This window comes from Lepisma saccharinum, chromosome 1 (genome assembly GCF_977018435.1).
Source record: "Lepisma saccharinum chromosome 1, izLepSacc3.1, whole genome shotgun sequence".
Taxonomy (NCBI): domain Eukaryota; kingdom Metazoa; phylum Arthropoda; class Insecta; order Zygentoma; family Lepismatidae; genus Lepisma; species Lepisma saccharinum.
Window position 1 is genome coordinate 75,583,699 of NC_139229.1, and position 20,568 is coordinate 75,604,266.

Below are 20,568 nucleotides of genomic sequence, written 5' to 3' on the forward strand. Positions count from 1 at the left end.
TTCATCGTACCTTTGCATTTCGTAGATTTCTCATTGACACAAAGCCACGTTACAACAGCAGATTTGTTTACGCGAAATTTCCGGTACGAGTATCCGTTAAACATTGCACACGGTTTCCCTTTCCTGGTCTCTACGATCTCCATATTCTTAAATTTCGGAACTTACTTAACAGGAACGAACAGCTAGGTTAATCGCACAAAAATGAAATAAGCTCACAGGAGACAGGGTGAAGCTTCCCGGTTGGCGGGGGAGGTCAATGAACACGTGTCCGCGCCATGAACTGGTTGCTGCCTGCCAGCAGCGCGTGGGGGCGGGAGGTTTAGATTTTCTAACTGATTAGTTCAATCAAGTTGTGTCCGCTCCATGAACTGTCCGCTAACAGAAGGACGCGTTTAATCTTTGGCGGGCGGAAGTGACGTCATATCTCAGTAGTTCTGTACTAGCAGTGGACAAAAACATGTGTGTTAGGACTAAGAAACATGTAAATTTATAAATTTTTATTCTATATTTTGAAACATATATTATGTAAAAATGTAAATTAATTATTTTGCTTAATATTGTCCATTCCATAAACATTTGCTGGGGTGATGCCGCGCCGCTAAAAATGCGCAATATTTGACGGGACTAAATCTCCCGTAAATTCAACGTCGAAAGTCGGTCACCCTAATACCAACCGGTAAATCTAACTCATCACCAGGTGTGGTTCCAAGGGGCGGTTTTCCAAACCACCATGTTTTTAGATATTATGCCTAATATTTTTGAACACTCAAATGTTCTGTCTTTTATCACCAAGATTAACAGGATCCAGAGAATACCTTTTTTTAGTTTGTTTACAGTACACTTTATGTTCACAATAGGCTGGTCGAAATTGGACCTACAACTTAAATTTAGATTCGAACCATGCCTCAAAAGGGGATCAAACCCCGAGACCCAGTGAGAGAATAAGTTTTTGTGCCTTTGTTTATTTACTTTGCTCCTCGTTTTATCGTCCAGTTTATTGTATACGGAATATGATAACCGTATACAATGACAACAATCTAATCCAGCCCTAGACGTCTATTTATTCACAATTATACGCTAATCTCTGTCTAGAACATAGAAGTCAGATTCGTCTCTGTTGTTTATGTGAAACAGTACAAAGTGTAGGTTAGAATTGAATCTGGGCGAGATGAGTTACCCGACTGAAATTCGCCCCTCCCAACTGTAACCTCATGACCCACCACTGTCCATCACACAACAAAGACTTAGCCACTCGACTGTCAGGAGCGGCACTATCATACGCTTTATTTTTTCGGGGAGGGTAAAAATTGTAAAGGTGAATATTACACAGCTGCATTCTAGGACAAGAGGGATACAATATAAAATATTCCGTGATTAAATTTTTACCTTCGTTTTAGAAAGTTTTCTAACGACAAAAATGACAATCAGGTGTCATTTTAAGGCGGGTTTGTATTTACTACTTTGGTTCTTCTGAATTATTTACTTCTTTCATAAATTTTGACTTTATCAAAATTTCGGAGGTGGCTGTAGGCCCATAAGCTCCTCCAGATCTTTATCTACGCTAAAATCACAGGGAAAATTGGGATTATTACTAATGAACTGACAATCTTACAGCATCATCATTCATCCCCATCCTCGCGATTAGCCAAAAGTTGCAGAAAAGAAACGTAAAATAGCCTAATTCATAACAAAATGGAAGTCTGTATCCAGAATTCCGTAACAAAATTCGTAATCAGAAATCAAACATGTTAGTTTTAATTTATCTATCAGGATCATTTTATGAAAAATTAATTTTGCCTGTCGAGTATGATTCACAAAACTGTCGTTAAGTGTGCTTATAAAACAACAGCATCCGGAACTATTCTTCTTGAAAAATTCTCCACATAGCATCGTTTCTGATTTCACTATTCCAATATTTAGAAATCTTTCTACATTCCAATGAAGAGGAAAGTATTTCATCTCTTACCAGTTAGACGAAGAACTTAGGAATGTGCTGTCAAACGCAACGATGTGCTTGTAACAGTATATTTTGCTTACTTTATGAGGCAAGATGAAGCAAATCGTGCATGCACAACACTATACGCGGGAATAAAATTACAATCACGTCAGAAAAACAATCAAAGCACAGTTCTGAGAATTAATTATGTGATCACTTTCCATTTTCCGTGAATTTAACTTTTTCCGGAACCTGTAACAACGACTGTGGGTTCATCGTGCTGACCACACGTCACCCCGTAACTGGTTGGATTATCGCTCACCTCTGCTGAGGCATGTGGTAGTGTCTGCGTACAATGTATTTATGCAGGAGAAAAAAATTCAATGCTTCAACAACATAAGTGTGTTTGCTAAAAAGCTCTTCACTATCGTGGCAGAAAGAAACGCAATGTATGTCACTTGTTATTGCAAACATTATTGTTTGTTTATGTCCATGTTACGCTCAGATAAGCACAGTTTAAAGTGGTACCCGAACCACTGTGCAAATTGTTTTCTCCCGAAAAGAAACTGGAACCTCTTAATTACAAGGTGACATTACCACCACGCCACGCCATCGGGAAGTCTCTGGCAAACATTATGAATGATTTCAGTCAACATTTACTGCTTGCATATCACCTCACTTACCTTTTATCTGCGACACAGTGAGTAGTGCAAGGGTAATTTTTATGAAAGGAAATTCAGACACAAAGGGACCAAGAGACTTTTAACCAATTAAAAAAATCTGAATATGCAGTTTTGAATAAAAACTGGAGAAATGGAGTACCTTAATTATACTCTTAGCTTCAGAAATAGATGGTGCAAAATTTGGGTTCCGATACCTACCCCGGCACATATGTGTCCTTGTGCTCAACACATCAAGGACACCATCACATCACGAGTTAAGAGACCAAATGTCCGTAAAACCCTGCGTGCCTGCATTCGTAACGGAGGTGCCCACTTTGATCAAGAAGTGTAATGTTCTTTAATTGTATTGTTCATTGATTCCATTCACATGAAGATGAATGAAGTATTATTTATTGTACACAAATGTGAATGTCAGCAACATTTGTACCTTGTTGGATAGCAGATGTCACAAGGAAGTAATTTAAGTAATTTGTACGCCATGGTAATGTCATACCATTTTTGTTATTAATATGTTGCCATGTAAACTAAGAATGCATTTTTTTATCATCACTTGTAAGTTTAGACCCACCCGTTACTTACATGTGATTGTTATTTGGGAAAAACTTTTTTTTTCAACGAACCACTTATTTATTAGCTACCAGAAAACGCTGAAATAAGTTCCATACAATAAGCAGTTTTTTCTCAATTCATCGTTTTATGTGGAAAATTGTCATTTTTTAAAAAAACAATTGAAATTCGATTATCTCGAAAACTACTAATTTTCGGACGGGGTATCATATGGTCAAATTTATTGCAAATTGTCTCTACTTTAACCCCTTTCAGGGAATACATCTAATTACCAGTCACCCTGTATATATTGTTAAAACAGCGTGACGATATATCGCCAACAGGATAAACATATATATCGTGTCGATATATCGCCAACACGATATAAATCGCCAAAATTTCGTGACAATATATCGCCGACACGATATTTATCGCCAAAATATCGTGACGATATATCGTCTAGTTGATATCGCCTGGACGATAATTTTTTCAATATCGCGATATATCGTCTGGACGATACATCGCTCAACACTAGTAAAAAGTTTGCTCTAGATGAAGTCAACTTTATGCACATTTAGGCTATTCTGGAATACACCAGAATAAATTAAGTGTTCTTCCACAGGACGTCTCGATTACACCTGACATGCCTCCCCGATGAGTAGAGATCACGGTTGAGGTACAGTGGGATCCATTAGTATTACACTGCAAATTGTCCATGACTATTTTCATTAATTTTTTTCGTACATCCTGTGTGTTTTTAAGCGATGGATTTCTATGTATGCTGGTGAAGAAGTTATCAACAGGTTGTTTTGAGTTTTCTTTTAATTCTTGAAGCTCTTAGTGGGTCAAATAAAGTGCACGAACATGGTGATGGACAATTTGCACGGTAATTCTCTTGGATCCCACTGTACAGTGCACAATGGTTCGTATCCCCCATTAAACTGTAAAGCGGACTGCAGTTTTGATGACATCTGAAAATAATGTAGACAAATGTTTTTACATTCTACAACTACATTTAAAGTCTACAAGCGAAGTCACAATTAACCTATCTGGACAGAACGTAGACTTAGAAAAAAGAAACGAAATCAAGCGAATGTTGAACAGCGCTCTGGTGGTAGGATTAAGAAACAGTTCCAGTTCTTTCTTTCCTTCAGGTGCACTTGACGCACGACTAGAACACTAGCTTCAAGCTCGTTCGTGTTTCGTTCGGCGCGACACTTGAGCAAGCCCGTTTAACTATTTAATATGTTTATGGAGCGAGTTGCATAAGGGGAAAAGATTCCAAGTGGTTTGTTTTATAAGCTCCGAGACTCGTGAAACTGGAACAGGATGATTTCCGTGTATCAGTGTTGCAAGAAATATAACACGAGAGAATATAACGGTGAAAGTAAAAAAGGAACTTTAGGAGAAAAGTTAAGACACTCTTGTAAAATTTTCCAAAAATTAAACATCGTGGAAGCAATGAAACTAATATTCTTTTTTTGTCTAAGAAAAAATAAAATTCTAATGTTTGTAATTTTATGTAAACGTAACTTTCAGCGTACGTAATAGGGAGAAGTAGTTTTGATTTTAATGCCATGTTACACGATAAATATGATAAGAGGAATACTGGACCGAAGGTAAACTATTACTGGGTCAACAGTTTCTGGTATCGACGTGAATTAACGTGGCCCCTGAAATTAGAACAGGAGATTGAATATTTATGATTTACAATGGTATTTAAAACTAGAAACTGTGCAGGTGTATTTATGTGGGTTTCTTCAAGGCAAATATGAAGTCAGTTTTCATATGTGTTGGAAAACATACTTTAAGTTGAATAATTTCTCAAATCTCTCCCCCTCATCCCCTCTCTAGTTCTCTGATGTGTGTGTGTCATTCATAATTGTTCTACAGTTCAGGAACTACTACTAATATTCGTAAGTAATAATATCCGGTGGCGCAGCAGCCCTTGCGGGCTAAGGCTTACCTACCGAGTGCCAAACTAACTATTTCATGCCTCAGCAGAGGTGGGAGATCTTACAACCAGTTACGGGGTGACGTGTGGTCAGCACGACGATCCTTTCAGTCGTCGTTGTAGGTTTCCCATGACCGAGTTACGCTGCTCATTCGTAGCTCTCCAATTTCCTCACGATGGTGATAAGACCGGTGACCAGCGCGCGTTCCGTAGCATGAGCCCAAACGTGACAGACCTCACGGCCACAGTGCGGGATAATATCGTAAGTACTTCCATTCTATACTCATAGAATGTCTCTGCAAAAGGCAGTTCTGGGGCTCAACCAAACTCTAACCGATGGGTACCTGGGGACATCCTCGGAGGGTGAAGGTGATCGTGATGCTGATCACATTACTTCCTCTATAGCCGAGATCGAGAATGTATGAGGCCGTACCTTCACTTCCTACCCGAAACTGTTGATCCAGTACTAGTTACCTTCGGTCCAGTATTCCTCCCCACAAAGCATCCCCTAACTGCCTCATTGGAACCATATTAAACCATACGAGCATCTCCCAACTAGCTTCAAGCGTTGCTTCTATACATAAAACCTGCCTGGAACCTACTTCTGCCTAAAATTTAACTGTAGTGGTATAAGAACCATGTATAAAATCAAATTGGTCGAAAGGACAAACATTCAAAACGAATGCAAGGTTCGAACAGATTATTCCTGTATTCTGTCTGAATACAGAGCTACAGGTTGGACTTTTCCCAAAAGGAAACATGATCTTTCTTAAATATAATCATGAGATGCTACAGATGTCAGTCTTTACTGAAATGCTCCCGTCATTACACGTCATATAATATTAATTGTCTTACAGTTATCCTTTGTGAAACACTCATCACAATATACTGCAACATTGCTAGTTCATTAGTAATGATCTCAATTTCCGCTGTAATTTTAGCTTCAGTTAGAATTTTTGTTGTAAGTCCACTTTACGCACAGACAGGCTAATCTGGACTGGGCCTACAGTTCAAAGTGGAATCCCCACTATGTGCCTCCCTCCACCGAGTTTCGAAGCAGAACCCCTAAATTACAAGGCGACAACGGTACCAGTACAACACCCCCCTCCCCTCGTGGTTTTAGATCTGATGGGTGTATTCGTATCTTTCTGCAATATTAGTCAAATGTAATTTTAACCAGATTGACTTGCACATTTTGCTAGTCAAAATAGTAAAAAATGTGAATTATGGCAGCACCAAATAGTCAAGCTTGCATCTAGAGGTGATTTGCCTTCCTACATTTTATTGAAGTTCCGCAATGAAATAGACGTTGGTTTTCCGTCGCAAGTAAATGTTGACACACAAGGTTAAATTGTTTCGAAAGGTGTTGCTAACTCAACATGCAAATACTGGCGTACTTGTGTAATTTTTGTACTTTGTTTCCTATGTCGTCTCCCAGGGTCACATTTGGGCATGGACCCTGGGATTGGGGTGGGAGGGATTGTATAAAGTTAATTCACTGCCGTTCCTGTGCCTTTTCTAACACTTAAAGTCGTTGGGACGCCTTGGCGAGCGCGTTGATTGGTTGGCAGATTTGGTGTTATAAGTAGGCTTACCATATTTTTTGGGGTCCAGCCCAGGACATATTCGCGATGAACTCGTTATTGCTGAATCTCAGTTTTTTTTACAAAAATAAATTGAAATTTTAAAAGCCTTAACATTTTATTGGAACATTAAACTATAAATTGCACAAGAAAAAAAATTAACATTATTTTGTAAAATCAATCAATTAATTTTCAAATGTTTACCTCTCTGTCCTAGGTATCATTATCTGTTAGTTGACTCAGTTTTACTTTTCACTAGACATGACTTTTTCAGAAATGGTTTGTTTGTTTTAATAACATAAAATTCACAACATGAAAGTTCTGAATTAATTTCAACATTCAGGAGATAATAATTGATCGATCCTTTCCGGTCTTAAATTCTGGTCGTGAATATTCATTACGGGTAGCTATTTTCATGTTCAGATTCTGAAAACCCCGGACATTTTGCAATCCCGGACATCACCCCGGACAGCACTAAAAAAACAGAACTATCCGGGCTAATCCCGGACGTATGTTAAGCCTAGTTTTAAGTCCACTTTATGCACAGGGACAGGACCTACAGTTTAAAGTGGGATCCGAAGCACTATGTGCCTCCACCGAGTATCGAACCGGGGATCCCTTGCGTGCGTGTTGAGTTGTCGACTCAAGATTCACCTCCGAGTTCGACTCCTGGCCTTTGGACGGGCGTTTCTTTGATGAAATTTATCTAATCATCATTCTTCCTCATCGTCGCGATGAGACAAGATGTACCATTGACCTTCTGTACTCCCGCTAAAAAGTTCTTAAAAATGCATGACTTCTGAAGACTTTCTTGTGATTTGATTTTCTTTATTTTACTTCGCTTTTTGTGCCACTTTTGGCTAATTTGCGAAGATGGGGATGAGTGATGATATGATGAAATTGATGAATGGACACTCACAAATATCCATGCCCGGGTCAGGATTCGAACCCGGGACCCCTGGCGTCGTAGCACGATGTGCTAACCACTCCTCTGATATGATCCATATTTTTATGTGACGTCACCAGTAGAAAATATGTCACTAATATATTTATTTTCGTGAAAGAAAGCGTAATTTCCTTGTTATTATATGTAATAATGCACCTTGTATGTAATGCTATGCACAATACTGCAACCACTCTACGTTAAATACTAAAGCTAGCCTAAGGATTAATTTGGAAATAAAAGGCTAAAGAGCAAATATTGGCTCAGTTACTATTGCATATCTCTTGGTGTGGTAGTTCGGGGCGCAAGATAGGTCTATGTGATCATAGGCATGCCGATAGCCACGCATTGAGTTTATGCGTTTTTAGTTGAGTCAATTCATCGACAAAGAGAAATCCTCTCCTTCGTCTCAAGTATATAAAGGTATATTGCTTACTATATGAAATATAGGCTAAGTGGTACATGTAGCATATCTTTTCCAGAAAAATTGGTACGTGATGGAACATTTCATTTTCGTAATCAGCGTATTTGATTTAGTAAAGAACACCTTCTTTCATCTCGCGGCAAGACACAAAGTTCAAATTTCTTGCACTGTGTTATCATTAAGTTATTATTAATAACTATAATAATACGTTTAATAGTATAATAATACACGCATGAACGTTTCACCGCTACAGGGGATGACTTCTGAAGATAATGTTGATTACGAATGTTTTTGGTTGCTGTGGATATGTGCCATTGTGAATATAGCACCCAACACAACGATCCAAAACAACAGCAGACGGGGCGTTGCCTACCGGTTCATGAACACAAAATATCGATGAGAAAAGTTTACAATAAATATTATTTTTTATATTAAAATGCGTTGTAAAATAAAGTAAATCAAACGCGAAGGACTGAAAACTTACAAAACCAAAATAGAAATGAAGGTGTCCTGATGAATGTTTGATTATTTGGTGTTTGTAATTTTACTTTGTTAGGAGTGCTAGGTTTAAGGCTGATAGGAATGTTCGACGTCTTTGTTAGGTTATGAGTGCTAAGTTTGATGGCATTATTATTTGCACGTGCTTTCTCGCTATTTCAGTGTGCATACAACCGGTTTTTACTAACAAAAGGGGCGAAAATGCTCCAAAAAAAGGTGTTTTGGTAACGGTTCAGATTGTTTTATGATTTTTTCAAATTCTCCTAGCAGAAAGACTAATTATCGTAGAATTTTGGCAACCATTGTCACACGAAATTTGAACCTTCATTAAAGTAATGAACACAATTTGTATTTCGTGAAAAGTAATTCATGTTGAAAAAAAACAACTTAAAAATTACCTTACGCAAGGATGCAAGCTTCTCCCTTAATAGAAGTGACAGAAAGTATCGTAGACTAGTGGGAATGAATGTACAAGTAATTTAGAACTTGTTTTTAATGCTAAGAGTACTAAACCTATCCCGCCTGACGTAACCACAAAAGTATTCGTTTGTAACCGAGACGATAGTAAACGAATGGCTGTTGGCAGTAAGTAATCGCCATAACTCATCAGTTTGTTTTAACAGACGTAAATCGAAATCGAATCATGTAAAAAATGCAGGGGCCATTGACCCACTGTACCCTCTCGAGAATTACTTCGATTTTTTTTAATCGACAGATTTCAATGTTTTACGTAATGCAAAAGTTGTTGCAGCGTTAGGAAAGCACAAATAACGAAGAAATTTGATCCCAAAGAATGGCCAACGTATGTTAAAAAAAACCTGCAATTTCGGAGTATTTTCGCTGTTTTTGTTAGCAAAAACTGCTTGCATGGACACTAAAATAGCGAGAGAACACGTCGAAAATAATTATCAGTACCAAGCCTAACAATCCTAACCTAACTACGTAAAATTATAGCTGCTGTTGTGGAAAGTCGTTTTGGGTGCTACATTCACTTGTTCGAAGCCTTCGGGCTGTTATGCTACGAGGCAAAGTAACACGCTAAATTGATCGTTGTTTTAAGTCCACTTTATGCACAGGGAGGCTAATTGGAACTCGACCTACAGTTTAAAGTGGGATGCGAACCATTATTTGCCTCCACCGGGAATCGAACCCGGCACCCCCTTGATTTCAAGGCGACGACACTACCACTGCGCCATCGGGGAGGCCCAGTAACACGCTAAAGTAACAAACGTACTTTACTTCACAATAACACATTTCCGAGAGCTAAAATCGACTCAAATCGTCCATAAACAACAAAATCTTCATAAACCATGCAAAATACTTCACTTTCTCCAGGGAATACAGAGGGTCAAGGGTACCAAAAGGCATACGTAGCATGTTGAAATCGCAATAAAACAAAACGAACTTGATTACTACTTTGATCTAGTCAAAACACCTATAACTCATTTATTTCGTCCTTTTTAACATTGGTACTTACTTATTCTGCATTGCGGAACATTCTATAAGGTGTAATTATGAATTTCTCACGAAAATAATTTCAATTTTTCATATTACGAGTAATTATTGTTGTTCCTTTTTTTTCGCTTCCGGGATAATAAACCTTTTCCACAAAAATAGGCAATGATTAGGCTGGAGAGTTCAATGAACTCACCGATCTCTAATTACGCACAGGTAAAGACCAGGCTGGAAAGTTCATACGAAGTAACCGATGACTGATCTTGAACAATATGGCGCTAGCGTTCTGGATCATCGCGCGTCGTGCTTGTGTTTTGTCGGTTTGGAGTGGGTATGCAGTGTTTCCAACCTTCTAAACCATAGAAATATCTACTTCCGTGTTATTAATTTTCTCAATTTTTCCGGGCTTGAAATTATGCTAATACCTAAAATTTGGGGTTGTATAACCATTGACGGATAGCGACGACGCATCCTGGACGTCATCTTCTTGAAAAAACATGAGGTGGTTGGAAACAGTGACAGGGGTTACGTCATCAAACTCCCGCAACATCCGATTGACGGAGAGGAAGTACATGGAAGCAACGGCAATTGCGATATTTTTATACATAAAAACATGAATTATCGCTAAAAAAGATGAAACGATGACAGGAAATACATCCGGGAACTTCAACAATGCTACAGCAAGTGATTTGCGTAAGTAGTTTCTTCTGTAAAAATGAAGAAATCCGTTTTGACTAGTTCAAAGAGTTACCGGAACTTGGGTCGGTGTTTTACTTACGCTGTCATACTTTCAGATCAAATATATCAGTTCTTATTTATGGTTTCAGCGCACTGAAACACATTTTAAATTACTTACAACAACGAAATCAATCAATTACGAAAATCGGCATAATTTCCCGGTCAAGGGCCCTTGGAAGAAAACGCAAATGAAGAATGTGGAGTTTATTTCTATTGCTAATCATAGGCGTGCGCACGGGTGGGGAGGGGCAAGGGGGCAATTGCTCCCTCCTAATCATGAACGTCTGCAAATTTGTTCCACGGAGGCACAAGCAGGGTATTTTTCCATGGGGCATATTACCCCGATAATAATGTTCCTCCCTCAAAAAACACCACTGGAATTTGAAATTATGGCATTAATGTAAATTACTATGAGTGAAATCAAATTATGCATTTGAAATATATACTTTTAGGTTGACATTCGATTTCTAACGGGAAGTATGGCCTTCCTTGCCCTCCCCCCTTTCCACACGTCCATGTCCCTCCTACATTATTGTACTTTCACCTAGAAATTTAGTGAAGAAGAACCTTATCGCCGATATTAAACGATATTATACTATTAAAGACAATAAAGTATTTTCAAGCCGATTAAAGTTAAAAGCAACTACAGGGGAAGGATGTGCAGTGGCGCAACCACAGGGGGCAATGGGCATTGCCCCTCCCCGACCCTAGACGGAAATCAATTCTAGTGGGACAAAGGGACAAACATTGAGGTAAAAAAGCAAGACTAGTAGAATCTAAGAGAAGCAGGGCAAAGGGATACTAAAGCTGGAATTAGTTTTCACATCTTTATTGCATTATTTCTTCCAGAAGGCCAAAGGCATCGGCAGGGGGACACAGAGAAGCAATTGCACACCTGGATATCAAATTTTATACAATAAAAATATATTTCGTAAAAGTTTCTTGCTCGCTTCCCTCGCAATGTCTGTTTTTCTTACAGTCTTGTCAAATTCAGAGCCGTAGCTAGGGGGAGGCGGGAGTTGGCACTGGGCGCCGAACGATCTAAATGAAAAAAAAAATGTGAAAGAGAATGCCATGGCGCCCGATGAATTATTTGTTCCACATTAAATCAATATTGTTTTAAGTTTGCAAAAATTTGGATCTAAAAAATGTTCTTGATCGCTTCGCTCGCAATTTTGTTGTTTTCTGTAATAATGCATTGTAAATTACCAGAGAGTGAAGTTATAACTACTAAGTACTTCAAAGACTTGCTTCTAAACAGTTTTGTCTTAAATGCATTAACACAATTGTTTGGAGGAAAAGAAGCGCACACATTTCAGAAACAATTTATTATTCGTTTTGGTGCCTCTATGTTTGCTGCATTGTATATACATATACCCATCAATGCAATGAAACCGTGAGATAAAATTAAGTTTCTCTTCCCCGACTGAACTTTCATCAAGGCTCTTGCCCCCCTTCCTTATTCAGAGGGTATGCGCACGCCTATGTTGCTAATGATACAGCATATCACAATGTATTACACCTTCATAGAAAATGGTGTATGAAGGCCTAGCGTAGGTAAAAATTGAAATCCGACAGTGTCTTCAACAATCCTACTCTCATCTTTAAGCGTTGTCGAACTTGTTTGACTGCATTGCTGCATCGTCCCTAGCATAAATTGTGTCAAGTGGAGGAACCTCGATATTTCATTGTATGCACTGATCCCATGAATCATTTCTCAACACACCACCAATACGTTCTTCCCCAGCTTTCTCGTTAGCGTATACGTAGAATAAAGACGTTAAGTAATGTATTTACCGTGCCTTCTGTTTGCGATGCGTAAACCACTGCAAAATTTCCCGAAGCAAACGTACTACACCTTCAGGTGGCGTAGGCATTCTTCAAACCAAGTAGCTGCAAAGCAGGGGTGGGTGACTTGAGTCTCGTATTTGCCTTGTTTATCCGGGATTCAGATCATAAGTCAGTGTTACAATATGCATGATCTATAATTTCCCTTTACTATGCCAAAAGTTGAAAGTTTGTTTTTGATGGATTGATGCTGTTTATTTTACTTTACTTTTTCTGCCACTTTTGTCTAATTGCGACTATAAAATTTAAAAAAAAAGAAAAGATACCAACCCATTTCTTGAGTTTCAGAAACAGGTTTGCAACAGTTTATGCTACGTTATTAGGTATTAGGTATAGATAGTGTAGATAGTACAAGAATGAAATAACTTCTGTGCATTGGTGAGTGTTGGCATTTAGATTACATTTAATTGCGACTATGATAATGAGTGGTGATTAGTTTAAATCGTTGAAGGAACATTCACAACCCCATGCCCATACCGTGATTCAAACCGGGAACTTCGCTCGACCACCGAGACCGCGGTACATTGATTCACTGATAAGCAGCATGCACACATTTAATATGTGTAAATATTGCTTGAGTATGTATAATCAATGATAACCAACATACACTCTTCAAGATATCTGCTTATATTTAAAGAATAAATCGAATATTATTTGTTTATTTAGCAAACAGGACAGGAGGTAATCTTCTGTAGCTGTTGTTTCGTTTCGCTCACTGATTTCACCTTTTACCTGCAAATTATGGAAAATCAGTCCCGAACGTGAGCATATTATTTCAAGCAAATTAGCATTGAGGCGAGCGTTCTATGTAAGAGTTCAGTGTTTATTTCATAAGTCTGAAAGTATGATTCATAAAGGCTGGCGGCGAACGGTCATTGCTAAACGGAAAATAAACAATGTAATGATATGTGGGTGTATGCTAAGTTGCTAACCCAAAGGGAGAGCAACGCAATCACCCAATCCATTTTCCTGAAGTTATATTTGTATACCGATAGTACAGCGCCTTGAATAACGTAGTGTGGAAAACGACCCAAGAAACTGGTTCCCCGAGACGATGACAAGTAGATGGCAGTGCGATCGACACAGCGGCTAATTTTGTTATGAAAGTAATGCGGCTTAGTTAGTTTTTGGAATATATTGTGTAGATTTGTTTCTCTAGAAAGGCGGTAAGTGAATTGATGGAAACAGTTATATTTGTGGAGTGATTTGCAGTCACGAAATGGTATTAATTTACACAGAAAAGTAACATAAATACGTTTTATGTGCAACGCAACACGAGCATCAACATATCGCATGTGAGGCTGGACGTCAAACGTTGGATTGTGTACACAAGTTTATTTTTGTATACTAATAAAATTGAAATAGTGTCATGAAGGGGAAAAAATGTTTCGTGGCGTACATATTATGAAGTCATTTTCCCGAAATGCAGATATTCGAAAGAATTTAATTTCATATTCCATGGAGTTGAAATAGCCGATTACGATGTACCTTGTCATCTCTATCAACAAATTGCTTTACATTCGTGTCGATTGGTAAGTAGAACTTTGGTGTTAAGGACTGTGCATTTTTACTCGTGACTTGGCTGTAAAATGTCTACCTTGTACTTGATGAAAATAAACCGCAAATTAATTTAATTAATTAATAATAAAATTAATTAATTAATTAATTAAAATAAACGAGTATTGTCTGTGTGAATTTCCATAAAAATAATATTTGTGACAATGACAATATTAATGAACCTTTCAGGATAATGCATACACAATACTAATTCTCGCAGCAATTGTCATGTTACGTGTTACAATCCATACCTATGTTTTCTTCCGTATTGTTAATAAAAAACTCAAGGACAGGTCATGATAGACGGTTATAATATTCTTTAATATTTTCGCGACTACTGTACCAAATATCATAACAATTTTCTGATGCAAAGAAATGTTACAAAGAAAAGAATCAGACGTTGCAGCAAAAACCCCATTTACTTCCATTATAAGCAGTCGAGCGCTGTACCCCGGTGTCAACACCAGCGCCTCTAGCGGATTTCATTTTCGAGTGGAACCAGCGAGAGAGAGCAAAACCATGCCGTTTTCCACACTACGTTATTCTAGGCGCTGTACCGATAGTAATATAAGGAGTAGCACATCAGTAGCGAGAAACTAATATGTGTGAAATCAGTTTAACACTGAGACTGAACTATTTCAAGGCAAGAAGGATCCATTCAGTACAAACCGTAGTTCACACAAAGACAACCGAATAGGTATGTGCATTATATTATAGCATATAATATATTTTAAGTATTTACAACATACAACATTTATGTGTCCTTTACCTTTTAAAAAAATATCTTGAAGGAGTTACTTTTTAAATCATCTTCCCAAACTCTGGAATTAATACAATGATCTACTTAAGTGATATATATATAACTGGAACAGACAAAAATTCGTCACATGTTTCCAAGTGACCGTATTGCCATGAGTGATTGATCTTTTTACCATCACTTGCTTGTCTCTTAGTTGTTTTTTTCTAAATATCCTACATATTTAAATAAACTTGTAATATTAAATTTTATAAAGAATTAAACTAACATTTTGATGTACTCTCAGTCATTGGCGGATTTATCGGGAGGGGCGCAGGGAGACACTGCCCCTTCCCAAATAGGATGACTATCTCTTATAAAAAATATCGATAGCATTATATTACCTACAACGAACAAAATAAACGTTTGAGCCATACTTTTTCAGGTGGTAAAAAAACACAAAGTTTAGCACAAATGAATGCATTAGTCGGCACTAAACTTACTAGACACATAAATAAGTCGACTCCGGAAATCGAATCCGGGATTTGATCTATCTATCTATCTATCTATCTATATATATATATATATATATATATATATATATATATATATATATACAGGGTGACTGGTAATTAGATGTATTCCCTGAAAGGGGTTAAAGTAGAGACAATTTGCAATAAATTTGACCATATGATACCCCGTCCGAAAATTAGTAGTTTTCGAGATAATCGAGTTTCAATTGTTTTTTTTTAAAAAAATGACAATTTTCCACATAAAAAGATGAATTGAGAAAAAACTGCTCATTGTATGGAACTTATTTCAGCGTTTTCTGATAGCTAACAAATAAGTGGTTCATTGAAAAAAAAAGTTTTTCCCAAATAACAATCACATGTAAGTACCGGGTGGGTCTAAACTTACAAGTGATGATAAAAAAATGCACTCTTAGTTTACTTGGCAACGTATTAATAATTGTAATATAATTAAGCCCGTTTCCATATTAAAACCAATAAGTTGCTGACCAAGGCAGTTTAATAAGATAAAAACACTTAACACGTAACGTTTCGACCCTGTAACAGGGTCTTCCTCAGAAGACCCTCCTCTTCGTCTGAGGAAGACCCTGTTACAGGGTCGAAACGTTACGTGTTAAGTGTTTTTATCTTAATAAACTGCCTTGGTCAGCAACTTATTGGTTTCGTATTAATAACAAAAATGGTATGACACGAAGCGTACAAATTACGTAAATTACTTCCTTGTGACATCTGCTATCCAACAAGGTACAAATGTTGCTAACATACACATTTGTGTACAAGAAATAATACTTCATTCATCTTCATGTGAATGGAATCAATGAACAATACAATTAAAGAACATTACATGTCTTGCTCAAAGTGGGCACCTCTGTTACGAATGCAGGCACGCAGGTTTTTACGGACATTTGTTCTCTTAACTCGTGATGTGATGGTGTCCTTGATGTGTTGACCAGGTGTTAAGATCTTCTCCCTGAGCTCTTCTTGTGAGTTTACCGGTGTCTTGCCATGTGGCTCCAAATGTAAAAGTCGCAAGGCATCAAATCGGGGGATCGAGCCGGCCAGGGAATCGGGCCGCCTCGGCCAATCCATTTCTTTGGGTAATTTTCATCCAGCCACTGTCGCACGCCCAAGCAGAAGTATGGATGGGCGTAATCAACAATCATTTCATCGAGCCATTTTTCCTGCCCAAAATCTTAAATGGCATCACTTATGAACATTTTTTGAGGAACGGGATGGCAATGTTGTTGGAGGATGTGCCTCTAGCTACAAGACGTGACATGATTTATCAGCATGATGACTGCCCAGCTCGATCCCCCTATCGATTTGACGCCTTGCGACTTTTACATTTGGAGCCACATGGCAAGACACCGGTAAACTCACAAGAAGAGCTCAGGGAGAAGATCTTAACACCTGGTCAACACATCAAGGACACCATCACATCACGAGTTAAGAGAACAAATGTCCGTAAAAACCTGCGTGCCTGCATTCGTAACAGAGGTGCCCACTTTGAGCAAGACATGTAATGTTCTTTAATTGTATTGTTCATTGATTCCATACACATGAAGATGAATGAAGTATTATTTCTTGTACACAAATGTAAATGTTAGCAAACATTTGTACCTTGTTGGATAGCTGATGACTCAAGGAAGTAATTTAAGTAATTTGTACGGTTCGTGTCATACCATTTTTGTTATTAATACGTTGCCAAGTAAACTAAGAGTGCATTTTTTTATCATCACTTGTAAGTTTAGACCCACCCGGTACTTACATGTGATTGTTATTTGGGAAAAACTTTTTTTTTCAATGAACCACTTATTTGTTAGCTATCAGAAAACGCTGAAAAAAGTTCCATACAATTAGCAGTTGTTTCTCAATTCATCTTTTTATGTGGAAAATTGTCATTTTTTAAAAAAATAATTGAAACTCGATTATCTCGAAAACTACTAATTTTCGGGCGGGGTATCATATGGTCAAATTTATTGCAAATTGTCTCTACTTTAACCCCTTTCAGGGAATACATCTAATTACCAGTCACCCTGTATATATATATATATATATATATATATATATATATATATATATATATATATATATATATATTGCCTAATAGTCAGCTCCACGTGTTTATCCCCACGTGGAGGTAAGACACACGGGGCGACAAACTAACTTCCTTTACTTAATTAATATTGCAAAACTCAGACGAATGTATTGAAGTGCAGTGGTCGGTTTCTTAAATTGCTTGTTTTTTTAAATTCATTTATCTTTGCTTTCATCTTAATTAATCTTCTGTTGCCGTCATTTCTCATTAAGTAAGAAACTTTTATAAAAAATCATATAATGGCAATATCTCACGTGAATGTCATGTAAGATATGATTACATGCATCATTTACATAACTGCCTTCGACGCCTTGAACTGCACTCTTCAACTGCGCTTCCTAAGTATCTCACGTGTAACTCCTCGTGTGACCACCAGGTGGATTTACCTTCCTGTGTTCTGATGACGCACATCGGGCCAGTAAAATACGTAACGGTTTTCACAGCACAACTTGCTTTGAATCATCAGCGTCGATTACGCTTCGATGGCCTTTCGTTGAAGGAGACTGGGTTAAAGAATAGACGGTAAAAAATGACAACAGATAGGTGTGGTGCAAGTTGGCCAACGATAAGACTTTGAAACTGGTTCTCCAGTGGTATTCGAGACGGAGGACGCAGTGTGCTAACTCACTGATTTTTCCTCTAACCAGAGATTTTTCTTCGGAAGGCACTGTGAGTACTTTTCAACGATCTTGCACAAAGTTTGTTTTAAGTTCATTGATTTTTTTTATTTAGCGTCGCTTTTCTGCCACTTATGCCTAATCGCGACGATGAGGATGATATGTTGAATTTGATGAAGGACACTCATAAAGAACACCAATGCCCAGCCCGAGATTCGAACCCACTTTGCTCACCACTCCGCTATTTTAAGGCCAGTTTTTGATCCAATAGTCTAATATATTGATTGATGTAGTTATTTTATGACAGTTTTCTCCCACTGTTCGTTAATCGCGACGATGAGTGTGTATGGTGATCAGATGATGGTTTTGATGAGGTAACAACAATCAAAAAGACATATGAACAGGACACAAGTTTTACAAAGTAAGTCCAGACGCCAGACGGCTCAAGTTATACTATGTGGAAGTGATTGATTTGATTTTGTTTGATTTTAGATAGCTTTTACGCAACTTCTGGCTAATCGGGAAGATGAGGATGAAAGGTGATACTATGAAGTTTATGAAATGCCAATCCAAACACATGTAGACTGCATACAACACAAGCTCCACATAGGATTATACTGTGTTTGAATCTACCCACTTTTGTCCGAGAGGGATATCAAATTTCACTGGCGGGGGTGTCATAGACATCAAATTATAATACTACTATAAACAATCCTAATATGTTGCCCCATATCTCTAATACTTAATTAAATTAAGTGTGAATCTCGACAAGACTACACAAGCACGTTACTACCATTCCACAGTAAACTATTGACTGACTAACCGTTAAAATATATCCAAGAAGCTGACATTTGTTACAACAATACAGTCCGTTTGCCTTATTCGAGACCATCGATACAAGTGCGCATGCGCCAACTGGCAAAACAGGAGTGGATCGGATAAGGGAAGCATGATTCTTGAATACTGTCTGTTGCTGAAACATTGAAGTTTCACACACACATAGAAATATTGAAGTTTAAAAAGTAAAACGTTAAGAGAGGAGTTACGAGTTGTGAAAGCCATGAGAAACACACCAAAGTGAGCGATAATTAAAAAACAACCGAACACAGACAGACGAAATATTGATGTTTCTACCTACCTCCCATTTGGCATGTACATTCGTCTTCTCAAGCTATTCTTGTCGCCCGCGGTCGGACAGTAGAAGCTAACATTACACCAGCTCTGGCGCTCTACGCGTGTTAAGTTTCAATGAAATGGAATTTCATTATAAATTACTAGTTAGGCTAGCAGTTATCAAAACGATGTAAGTTTATTATTACGAAAAAGCCGGAAAGAGTATGTTCTAAGTTACATTAAAGTGAACGCGGTTGCCAAATTTCTTAGCTGTTTTCCGAATGCTCTACTAGGTTATTGCAATTTTCGGGGTGGGGGGTTCTCTTTCCTGAGGGGATTTTCCCCCTGGGGTTGCCCCCCTGAATTCATCATTGATTATACTGGCTTCGAGACCAACCGCCGGAGTCTTGTTGAACTTACACTCCTGCGTTGACTGGCTATCTTAAGTTCACTAGAGTGCCTCTGAAAAGGCCGCTCCCTATACACCAGATAGGCTAATCTGGACTGGGCCTACAACTTAAAGTGGGATCCGGTTACCATTACGGGGAGTCAAACGATCCGAGGAGAGGAGGTCGTGTTGGTTTTTAATAATTTCAATGTGGCTGTGGATTGCGATAAATTTTTACTCGTGAGCTCAAGGTTGAAGTAAACTCTGATTCTTTAGTCTAAGATTTTCTTCTCTGTTTTACTCTGTTTTTCTCGCTTCCTCCGTTTTCCTATATTTTCTTTTTTTCCTCTGTTTCTATTTCTTCCTTGTTTGCTCTTTTCCCCCATCTTATTCTTTATTTCTCTGTGTCTTTCTTCTTCTCTTTTCTGTACCTCTTTCCTACTTCCTCTTCCTCTCTTTTCGCTTTCTCTTTCTTCATGGGGTATAAGGGGTGGCCCTTACCGCAACCTCTCTTCCACGTAGCACACCGTGGAATGCATTTCGCAGACTAACAAGGCTCTGGCGTCTGGACTCACAGCCAGTATAATTCTCTATCTTCTGTCCATGTGCGTTTATGATAGCCCTTTCATCTATTTAATCTTATCAGCATTCATCTTCGCGGTTGGACAAAAGTGTCAGAAAAGCGAACAAAACCAATCAATCAATCAGTGTGTTTATTTATGTCTGTCTCTTATTCATTCTCCATTCTTTGTCTTTATCTCTCTATATTGCTCGGTGTGTATGATTCTAGTTCAACTGTAAATGAATACGTGCTTTTTGTGTCTAAAATCGTTCTACGGTGGGTTGTGACGACACTCCTGAAACGTGTAATGTGTGTCACATAACGATGGATAAAAGAAAATAGGCAATTCCATTTTTAAA

The 20,568-nt window shown here is 38.0% G+C and overlaps 1 protein-coding gene across 7 annotated transcripts in view; it reads left to right on the top strand.

Moving 5' to 3' along the window:
• Nucleotides 1–20,568, top strand: part of LOC145996700 (very long chain fatty acid elongase AAEL008004-like) — a 107,784-nt gene that overhangs the window by 61,884 nt on the left and 25,332 nt on the right. The window contains exon 1 of one of the 7 annotated variants that reach the window (XM_083133223.1): nt 17,995–18,198. The exons of the other annotated variants lie outside the window; for them this stretch is intronic. The gene's annotated coding sequence lies outside the window, so the exon portion shown is untranslated. Of the gene's footprint in view, nt 1–17,994; nt 18,199–20,568 lie in introns of those variants that run through there. 7 annotated transcript variants of the gene reach the window in all.